Source organism: Chlorocebus sabaeus, chromosome 10 (assembly GCF_047675955.1).
Source record: "Chlorocebus sabaeus isolate Y175 chromosome 10, mChlSab1.0.hap1, whole genome shotgun sequence".
NCBI lineage: Eukaryota > Metazoa > Chordata > Mammalia > Primates > Cercopithecidae > Chlorocebus > Chlorocebus sabaeus.
The window spans coordinates 82,578,358-82,589,769 of record NC_132913.1 but is presented as its reverse complement, the minus strand read 5'-3'; the positions used below and the strand labels follow the sequence as shown (position 1 = coordinate 82,589,769).

General features: G+C 34.2%; 1 long non-coding RNA gene across 3 annotated transcripts in view; it reads left to right on the top strand.

Annotated features, from left to right (window-relative positions):
* Positions 1-11,412, top strand: part of LOC103217558 (uncharacterized) — a 333,833-nt gene that overhangs the window by 221,461 nt on the left and 100,960 nt on the right. The gene's annotated exons all lie outside the window — the stretch shown is intronic.

Genomic DNA, 11,412 nt, shown 5'->3' with positions numbered 1-11,412 from the left:
TGGGCTCAGTTAGGTCTGACAAAGCCCTTGTTCCTCTCATTTCTATCTCATATTCTTCTGCAATGATTCTAAGGTATTTCAGACAGGGACAAATAAGGAAGGAACATGAGGTTGCTGATACCTAGAAGATGAGACTCCTAAGAACAAACATTGCCTACCAGCGATTTTTTTGTACAGAAGGTCTCCACTTACATGTTTAGGAAATAAAATACATACAAAAATACCCAAAGAACTTTTTTTCTGCCTTATGTTGGAGAAAGAAGTGACCTAATTATTGTTTTCAACTACATGACGGACTGTGTCCATCTGTTTTTCTCCTCCACCAAGAATAGAACTAGAGGAAACAGGCTTAATCTGTAGCCTGAGCTTTGTAGTTTAAACATAAAGGATAATTTCCTGACAGTGAGTAGTGGATTATAGAATTTGTTTCTTATGAGATTTAGATTTCCATCTGGCTGGGGTATGTTTGATACAGTTGTCTCCGAAATTGGTGGAGGTGGGTGTGTATGTAGGTTAAACGACTCCTGAAAGATTCTTATTCTTAAGCATTTATGATTAACTTCTTAAAAAAAGTCTTACAAATGACTTCATGCTGTCCTAATATTTTTAATGTAGAATAATGTGAATTTTAATTTATTGGAGGAGTGCATTTAAAAATAACTTCAAAATGAATGTTCAGACACTTTTAGAGTGTAGGAGGGCAGATCTTTGAATTTTGAAAAGATTGAACATGATTTACTAAATGTATTTCTGGGTTTGCCCTAGATGAAGCTGTTGTTTAGTTATGTTTTGTATTTCTAAATTTAAGTTCGAATTTGGAAAGAATTTTTTTCATGTGAAAGCTTTGATTTTGGACAATATTGATAGTTGCAAACTTAATGCCCAAAAGTTTAAAGAAAAACTTTATGATAATTATAGTTACTCAACAAGTCAAATGATAGATAATGGTAATAGAAATAAAAGCAGTCCAGTGACTGAATTATACAATATGATTCTTCGAAATATGCGATATAGTTAGAGAATAACTGAAGTAGAAATACAATAACACAGATAAGAAAGATAGATTCGAAGTGACCTCTGGGTTACTTTAGAAATCTGTATAAATATCAAAGTATTGAAATTCTGCTAAACTCACATGTGGGACTTGCATGAAACTATTCATTCAAAAAGAAGTGCAAAATGTTAAAAATGTGAACTTCTTAATCTTGAAAAAAAATGTTAAATGCGAAAGATTGATACTTAAAGAAAAGACTTTTTGATAGTAGGTTGAATACTAATAACCGCATTAAAATCTCCACCAAGTATTTTGTGTATCTTTCAAGACAGAAGATGACTGCTATATTTACTTTCTTGATTCTATTTGAAATTAATTTGTACAAGTACAAATGAAAAAAGAGTGATTTAATTCATGGCATCAACCATGTTTTAATGATTTAATTAGCAAACTTTGAAAGAATACAAAAATTATGCTAAAGGGACTAGGTCAAATGCTGGTATTTGTATAATAATTTAGAAAATATGATTTAATCTTCAGGTCAGGCAGTTCTTTCTTAAATATACAAAGCAATGCATGGGGTCTTTAGACATATCTAAAACAGGTACATTGTTAAGGATTTTACTGGGCTGACATTTCCCCTTCTGCCTAGCTTTGTTTTAAAAAGGAAAGGGATTCAGAAATCTCAGTCTGGGCACATAGAATAAATTATCTTCCTACAGAATTAAAATTAAAGTGCGAGAAATCTATTATGTAAATGTAAAAGAGTATCTCCAAGAATTTCACAATTCTAGGCAGCACTGGTGAGATGCAGGTAGAATTCACAATTCATATTTGACTACAGTTCATCTTACTGTGGGAATTGAACTACTTTCGCTCTCTTTTTCTGAGAATCTTCTGCCTATTTACTGAGTCTGCCTCTGTATCATTCCTCAGATCCCAATATGATTATATCTAGCCCATGTTTTACTTTATTCAATATGATGGGGTTTTACTCAATATCTTGGTTAGATCTATAGATTTTTACGATAACCCTTTTCATTTTCATTAAAAGGAACTAATTGCTAAGATCAGGCATATCCTTTTGGAACAGGAAACTTTGGATTTGTTGAGATTAGAAAAATTTAGGGATAAAAGTGTAGAGGGTCCTCCATCATTTGTTTGAAAATGAATGATTTGAGTGAGATACACTGAGAAATCATTCTCTATCATTAAACAATAATCTTTTTAGGTTGTATTTAAATATGTTCACAAAGGTAGATTTTAGCTAAAAAAAAAAAAATTGGGACCCTATAAGAAGAAGGAGCTTTAAAAGTAAGCCTATTAGTTACAAGATCCACACTTGTAACTTAAAATTAAAGAAATCTCAGGATTTTACCTACAGGCATACTGTTAGTTGTCCACCTTGCAAAATGTATTTTTCTCTGTTTCCTGGGACATGTTCACACAACTAAAACATTACCAGGTTCTTTTGCTGTGAGTGCTGTGTGACAAAGTTCCTTGGCAGGAAATATATGGGCACGAGATATGTGCCACTGTGTTCTCGCTCACTCACTTGCTCTGAGCTCACCCTTTTTCCATGTCCTGTAGCTGGAACATGGACATGCTCAAGATTCAACCTGACCATGGGCTGAGAACGATGCCCCAGGGTGTGGTAGAGCACCAGGGTAAAAGGAACATGGCCCCTTGGTAACTGAATGGAGTGGAGCTACTCTCCCAAGCTAGCCACTCACCTTGGGAGGTGTCTGAGAGATCAATGCTTACTTCTTTAACTCATTATTTTCAGGGGTTTCATTAATACAGAAGCCTATCTATACTCTAACCTATTATGTTTTTATAAACAAACAATTTCCAACCAAGAAAAAAATATTAGTTGAATAGTTTTGATAAGATGAGGATTAATAAGAAAGGCTTTAAGCTACATTCCTTTTTATGTTCTTATCTCTTTACCACTTCTTCACTCCTTTAGCTCTACTCTCACACTTTACCCACCCCATTTGTTTCCCCAGACTTCCTGTACAAATTATGGAAACAGACTTTATTGCCCTTTCTGGTTGGGTTTGACCAATAAGAAGTCATGACAAGCTGTCAGAAAGTAGGTGAATGAGGTCAAGGAATTTACTTCCTTGGCTTCCTCTGTGTAAGAGTGCCTTGGACTGTTTTTGTTACTCTAACTGAAGGTAACTGCTTCTTTCAAAGTAGCCTCTCCTACATAATTCTCTCCTCTTTTGTAGTAACTGCTTCCTCCTCTTGTCCCTTTGATGTTAATAAACCTTGGTTACAGAATCATCTTTTATGGCTCTCCTCACTCTGTTGATATCTTTATAAATAGTCTCTATGTAATTATCTTGAGTGTTAAGATAACTCTCTGTGAATTATCTTCAGTGTTCCATCTGTTTCCTGTTGGGAACCTGACTAAAATGCTATTTGTGCATCATTCTTTTAAGTAAAATGCTATTTGAATGGTGGAAAATAATTTATGATCAGCTTGAAATTATTTTTATGAAGTCATTATGATCATTGAATGGAAATCAGAGGGAAAGTGTGCAATTTATGTTCTAGGTAACTATGCATATATAGCCACAATTATTTTATAGTGAAATCTTGACCTAGAATCAAGTTTTCTTATATCCATAGAAGAAGCTCACTTAAATTACAGAAAAATTGCTTGGGAAAAACCAACCAAACATACAAAAACAAGACTTTTAGAGAAGAGTGCTGAAGTTAGTTGATTCTCAGAAGTGATAGCTCATGACACTTCATGGCTCAGGGAGGCTGTCAGTAGAAACAGTATCCTCGGGAAACTGGTTGTATATCCTGGTTTTCAAATGCTACCTGGTTCTCTAAAGCTATGGAACAAGAAACAGTTTGTGCAATGGGGTTTATCAGCCATTAACATAGAATTAGTCAAAATTCTTTGTATTTTAGTTTGCTGAGAATGATGGTTTCCAATTTCATCCATGTCCCTGCAAAGGACATGAATTCATCCTTTTTAATGGCTGCATAGCCATTAAAATATACGTGCCATATTTTCTTTATCCAGTCTATCACTGATGGGCATTTGGATTGGTTCCGAGTCTTTGCTTTTGTGAATAGTGCTGCAGTATACATATGTGTGCATGTGTCTTTAGAGTAGAATGATTTATATTCCTTTGAGTATATACCCAGTAATGAGATTGCTGGGTCAAATGGTATTTCTGGTTCTAGATCCTTGAGGAATTGCTACACTGTCTTCCACAATGGTTGAACTATTTACACTCCCACCAACAGTGTAAAAGTGTTCCTATGTCTCCACATCCTCTCTAGCGTCTGTTGTTTCCTGACTTTTTAAAGATCGCCATTCTAACTGGCATGAGATGGTATCTCATTGTAGTTTTGATTTGCATTTCTGTAATGACCAGTGATGATGAGCTTTTTTTCATGTTTGTTGGCTGCTTCAATGTCTTCTTTTGAGAAGTGTCTGTTCATATCCTTTGCCCACTTTTTGATGGGGTTGTTTGTGTTTTTGTTGTAAATTTGTTTAAGTTCCTTGTAGATTCTGGATATTAGCCCTTTGTCAGATGGATAGATTGCAAAATTTTTCTCCCATTCTGTAGGTTGCTTACTCACTCTGATGATAGTTTCTTTTACTGTGCAGAAACGCTTTAGTTTAATTAGATCCCATTTGTCAATTTTGGCTTCTTTTGCCATTGCTTTTGGTATTTTAATCATGAAGTCTTTGTCCATGCCTATGTTCTGAATGGTATTGCCTAGGTTTTCTTCTAGGGTTTTTATAGTTTTAGGTCTTATGTTTAAGTCTTTAATCCATCTTGAGTTAATTTTTGTATGAAGTGTAAGAAAGGGGCCCAGTTTCAGTTTTCTGCCTGTGGCTAACCGGTTTTCCTAACACCATTTATTAAATAGGGAATCCTTTCCCCATTGCTTGTTTTTGTCAGGTTTGTTAAGATTCTTTCATTTTGAAATTGCAAAAACCTGATTCAACAAGGTTTACCAAAACAGTAATTTTTTTTCCTATATAACTAGAAAGTCAAAGATATCATGGGTCAATTTTTTTTTTTTCTGACTTCTTGGGTTTAGTTTGTTCTGTGCATTAACTTTATTCTTTGGCAGGCCTTTTCTGTATGTTTGGAAAGGAGGCTGATGACAGTCTTAACTCAATATATGTATTTATAACCTACAATCCCACGGGAGTAGAGCCTTTATGAAACATGTGGAATTCAGATAAAGAAATGCTAGAGAGAAATTTATAGCCATGAATAAATGTAACAAAAAGAATAAAGTATGAACATCCACGAGCTAAGATGACATGTCAAAAAGTTAGAAAAAGAACATCAAGAATAACCAAAGAAAGTGGAAAAAAGAAAATAATAAAATAAATTAATAAAATAGGAACCAAACGTAAGTTGATTTTTTAGGATGATTAATAAAATTATAATAATCTTTTGATTGCAAATGAAAAAGTAGATACACAGGTTTCTTTATTGTCAAAAAATTAGATTTTTAAATTAAGTATTTATATCTCATATCCATAAAAATTAAAAATTAAAAAATTATAAAAAAGTATTTATATCGCTTTTGGTGTCTTCATAAGAATAACAACTCCTTTAGGTGTTTTAGAGATACTCTGACTCAACTACAAATGTAGTAATTCTGAATTCAAACTTAATATCCCAACAAAATTAAAATTTTTTTTCTATAACTCACATACATACACACACACACACACTGCATGGATTAATTATGGATGGCTTTCTCAGAACAAAAATAGGTTACTAGTACCATAAGAAGTGGCAAATAGATCACAAAATCAACCAAAATTTACTGTACAGTCTTCTTTATAGAGATTTTCTGTTTTGCACTGACTTAAGGACTTACCCTTTTTTAAAAACTTGAAGATAAAAGGAAAAACATAAAGTAAGAGATTTTAAAAAATTGACATTGCACCAGGGGCTTCCTAGAAGTCTTCTCCTAAGAACAGTGATGTGGAAAGGCCTTTTGGAAGAATCACCTTTTCATGTCCCTTTGTTATTTGACAATAAAAGGGATCCAAGATGATCCTTACACCAAATTCCAATTAATAGAGAATGATGCTGCAGTAAAAGCATGATGCAGAGTATGAAGACTTAGAAGATTTTCACTAGATCAGTGTAACTCTGGAGAGGGTTAAAAATTGATCTCTTTCATGTTCCCAACAATGTATTTAACATAATTCCATTTTCATATGCTTAAGGTAAAGGGAGAGCAGAACAAATTAAAGTCTCAAAGCTTCAGTTCTCTTTCTTTATGATAACTATTGAAGAAAGGCATAGGGGGAATTTTAAAGGGACACCTCTTTGCCAGCATTGAATTCTGTGAAATAAAGCAATTCAGTGACCTGGTTAATTCTATTGCCCTAAAAAACTGTCCCAATGGTTTCCCCCATTTTCTAATATGCAAAATATTTCTGAAGTAAGGAGCTGTAGGCCCTGTTCTTTACTTAGGGAAGAGCTATTTGCCAAAGATAAAGTTCTTGACTTTGTTTTACTTTGGTGATTTTTTTCAATCAATAACTTTTGGCATAGGGTACCCCATCACACCAAAAACTCTATGATTTAAAACTCATTAAGAACAGGTTAAAAATTTTTGAATTTATTTATTACTAATTATTTCAAGGTGAATACAAAAGAGGTAAACTTATAAAATTCTGTTTTCTACTCAAACTGTCTGAAAAACGCTATTTTAAACTTTTCTGCAGTTTAAAATAAGGGAGATGGCTTAGTCGTTTGGATATATGAGGGATTATCACACATATGGACATATTTCTAACGTATTTCCAGGGGACAAGCTATAGAACATAAAAAGTCCGGTGGATAGCCAAGAAATGAAGCAGAAGATGTGAAGATGAAACTGTGTACAGACTTCTATTTTTACCCTGCATGAAAACTGGACACATGTAGGAGCCAATTTTATAGAGATTAATAGAGTAGGGCAGCTAACCTTGAGCTGCCCAGGATGGGATTATTAGTGATTTAGTGAAAGAAAACATGTGCATAAACAACATATAAATGCACTTGAAAACAAAGTGAAAGCTTCAAAATAGTTTCTGGAAAAGAATTTTTTCAGGAAACATCTGGGAAAATATGAAAAAGTTTTCCCCCCAATTTATATAAGCTTCAAGAGAGAAATAAAAGCAATGTTGAGAATAGTTGAGTTGGGGAGGAAAGAAGAAATGCCTAACAGTTCTGTGAACCCACGATTTAGATAATTACAGTATGTTATTTTTAAGAGGATTCCTTTGAGGGAGCAAGTACATAAAGTACCAATGAACATTCTTTCACAATTTGTTTTGAGCCTTTTAGAAGAAAAGGTAGAAGGCAGATTTTGATATAGCTTTTTTATTAACAATAAAAAATGGGAGAACTTCATAACTTTTCACTACTTTATATGTTTCTTGGCTTAATTGATCTCTCATTTTATTTCTAGTATTTAAAGAAAACAAATATGACCAGCACAAAAATAGATTGCCATTTTTCCATTTAGAAGTTACTCACAGAAAGGAAGAGAAAAGGAGTCTGACTTACTTATTTTGATGTCGAATGAAGAAACCAAATGATGTTTTTCAATAAGAGGTCATATCCTACAATGTTATGCATATGTTATAATGATTCCTCCCAGGATGATCCCAGAATTAACAATTATGCTGCTTTTCCTCAACACATAAATTTATTTTGTATACTGCTTAAGGTAGTAAGAACTGTGTGGAAGGTTATTTTAGAAACCTTATCTAGGGCCGGTAGCAAAGTGATTTTTACATCATTCCTTCAAATTTCAGAAAGTGGATGGAGTAATCAAGTCCTTTAAATTCACTGAAGAGTACTTTCTCTCAAGTAGGTAGGAATTGGTAAATTATTTATATAAGTCAAATGAAGCCTTGCAGTCCTGTACTAAAACACCATTTAGTGGGAATAGAATGTAGGAAAATCAATTTGCCACAGTACTCTTACGTGAAAACCAGCCCCATGCTAAGACTGTACAGTTGTGTGAGACTTAACCCCCAGTCCCTTCATTCAATACAGTACCTCTCTTTTGGAAGCCAGCAGGGCTTCCTACAGAAAAAGAGCTCAATTTTGGTCTTAAGAACTTGTATTTGAATAAATGAATTAAAATTATCTGCAATCAATCCCTGCTCAGTCTAGTGTTTCACATAATAGCTTTAGTTTTCTTTTTTTCATTTCTGATGTCGTATATTTTAGCACACATTACATAAAAAATAAAACCGTATATCTTCTGCTTTCTCTGCCCACCTTTTTGGTAGTTATGGCTTCCCATGGTTAAATGGCAATTAGGAATTAGGGAAGGTGATAGAATTAATGCAGGCAGGTTTTATTCTCCACCTGGCTTTAATATAGATCAAATAAGATGAATGTCCAGCCATTAGAAAGCAATTAAAAACCATTGCCTCACACACGAATTTTTGTCCTTGTTTTTCCATATATATCACCAAGAACCCTTCACTTTTCCCCTCTTTCTTGCCTACATCTTAGCTAAATCTCTTCCCAAATGCTGAGTATAAAGAGTTTCTTATTTAGTCCCATATGTTGACTTGAAAATCCCTTTAGGTAGATAGTTCCGCTGCTTTCTGAGGAAGAGTCGAGAGAAGAAATTGAGGAAAAGATCACAAAAAACACATTTTCTGGTCTTCACTAGATGATTGACAGCCACCAGTCATTTGTGTGGCTACCATGTCTATCTAAATCAATCAGAGTTCCACTGGTGGTTATTTTGTGGTTTAGATCTTATCATTCTGTCTTTCCAAACCTTTAAATGGCTTGTAATACTACAGCAAACAATAAAGAGATTTTTAAGTATAAAAACTTAGGATATCATTGTAGTCTCTTACATCATATTCTAATGCATATAATGCATCCATACATTCAATATGCTCTTGTTTTTGCTTTCAAGAGTGAGCTGAGAGTCATCAGAATTGATTGGCATCTATTCTATTAATGGTTAAGGCCAAACTTAGAGAACTTCGGGGAATTAGGCGTACTTGATCTTTGGCGCCCCTCCTTCCAGTTCTGATTTTAACTAGTCCTTTTCTTTATCTTAGTACTCTTTCTGGGTACTCAGTACAGCCTTCTCAGAGGCCAAGTCTCAGCTCCCATCCTTCCACAAATACTGCTATTTTTCTTCAACGATATTTCTGGAAGTTCTTTATATCTTTTCAGACTTTATCTTCCTTTTGTCATCAAAGTTTTCCTCACCTCTATACTAATATTTTGCAGCTCTATCAAGTTACTGGCAATCTAATCAACAAATGGAAACCAAAATGATAATGGCTGAAATAAAAAATAGTGTATATTTTGACCTAAAGGAGTTAGCATTTTGTATATTTCAGGCTTGTGTCAGAGCCCGTAAGAAAGATATTTTTTGATGAGATTTCTATTAGAGATAATCAGGTCATATCCATTTTCAAATGAACAACAGATAGGGCAAAAATGCTTTGACAACAGCCGAAGGTATACCTGATGATCTTCACTTCATTGACCTTCATATATTTCTTGATAACCCTCTCTCTCACTACTGATTTTCTTCTCTCATTGCCTTGGAAGCTTCAAAACTGTCGTTGTTCATTTTGTGTTCCTGTAAGAGAATGCCTGAGAGTGGGCAATTTGCAAAGAAAAATAGTTCATTTGGCTCCTGATTCTGGAGCCTGGGAAGTCCAAAGCTGGGCAGCCTATCTGGTGAGGGTCTCATGTGAATTAAACTTATTGCAGAAAGGGTAAGGAGAAGCAAGTGCATGCAAAGAGAGGGACACACATGAGAGGCTGGCCTTTTTTAATAGAAACCTACTCTTGTGGATTAGTTTCTGGAGACTAATACAGTCTCCAGAGAGCAAAAACTCACCCACTACTTCAAGAATGGCATCAAGCCATTCACAAGGGCAGCACTCATGACCCAGTGCCTCCTATTACAGCCTACTTCCTCCAGGTTCCATCTCCCAACATTGCCATACTGGAAATTAAGTTTCCAAAATGAGTTTTGGGGACACTGAAACCAAACTAAAAGCTCCTGCATATTATGATCAGGACATCATGAATAGCATTCTATGGGAAATATTTTCCCTCCATTTTGAATGTGCTTATGCTACATCAGTGAAATTCCCAATCTTCTTCAGAGCTGAAATGTAATATTGCCTGGACAGAATTTACTGTTGTAATTAGACCAGATCAGGATGACATGGATTAATGGATAGCCTTAATAAAATAGTTTTTAATTCTTCACTGATAATTTTAAATGTAAGTTTTCTACCTAAGACCATGAATAGATCAGAAACTTAAATCTGTTTAATATTTTAATGTAGCCTTTCTCATTATGTCTAAGTTAAAAAGGGCATGAAAAATATGCTACTTGAGGGACAGACTAAGAAACAACTATACAGAAAGAACTGTGCTTGATTTTGTGTCCTGAATTTTAAACTAATGTAGCTTCTTATGAGAACAATCCAGAGTTACTATGATTTTAGCATTGAGAAGACTATTAATGTAAAAATTGCTTTATTATTATTTTGACCTTATTACAACATTTAGGTTCACAGTAGACCAACTATTAAGGGGTTTTTCACCTTTGAGAACAGAGGCATAGGTAAAATTGTTTTTATTAAGTTCATATTATATTAATTTGCTATATAAGCATTCATAATACACAAAGGCTGACTAGTTCTTGATGTCAAAGGAATTGTAGTTACAATGCTCCACAGAAAAGGAAACCCTGAACATTGTTACTCACATCTTCTATGATTTATTTATTTATTTATTTGTTTGCTGTAATTCAGTGAATGATTTTCAGGCATCACTTACTGAAATCTGTTGCCTGGGGGCTTAGAACATTCTTTATATTTAGCAAGCAGGAAAACTAAAATCATGGTGTATGAATAATGAAACAGACATATCTACTTCCTCTGGTGAAATGGAAATAAATACTGTACACCTTTACAAATATGAGTTTATTTGTCCATTTTACTTACTCCTATCCATAGGATTATTTTGCCTTCTTTTTCAATGAAAATGACTAGAAAGTGTTCATAGTTAATAAATACATTTTCAGAAATACTAAGATTTATATTGCATTAGTAAAATATGTTTGTTCTTTATAATTACATATATTTTAAATTAAAAAAGCATATAATATGTGGTAAGGGCTAATGATGGTAATCAGGCATCTGCAGCGGAGGAATAGTTAAAATTAAAGCTTCATTTCCTACTTAGAAAGTGACCCAGAAACGGCTTTCAGTGCCTTAGGATATTTGGCCTCGCCAGCCTTAGGGAGGGTTGAGAGGTGCAGGTTGTCTCTGAAGTTTGTCTTTATGTTCTATTAACAAGTCCCAACCTCGAGGCTGTGTCTGATTTATGGGCTTGGCCTGGTTCCACCCCTCACAG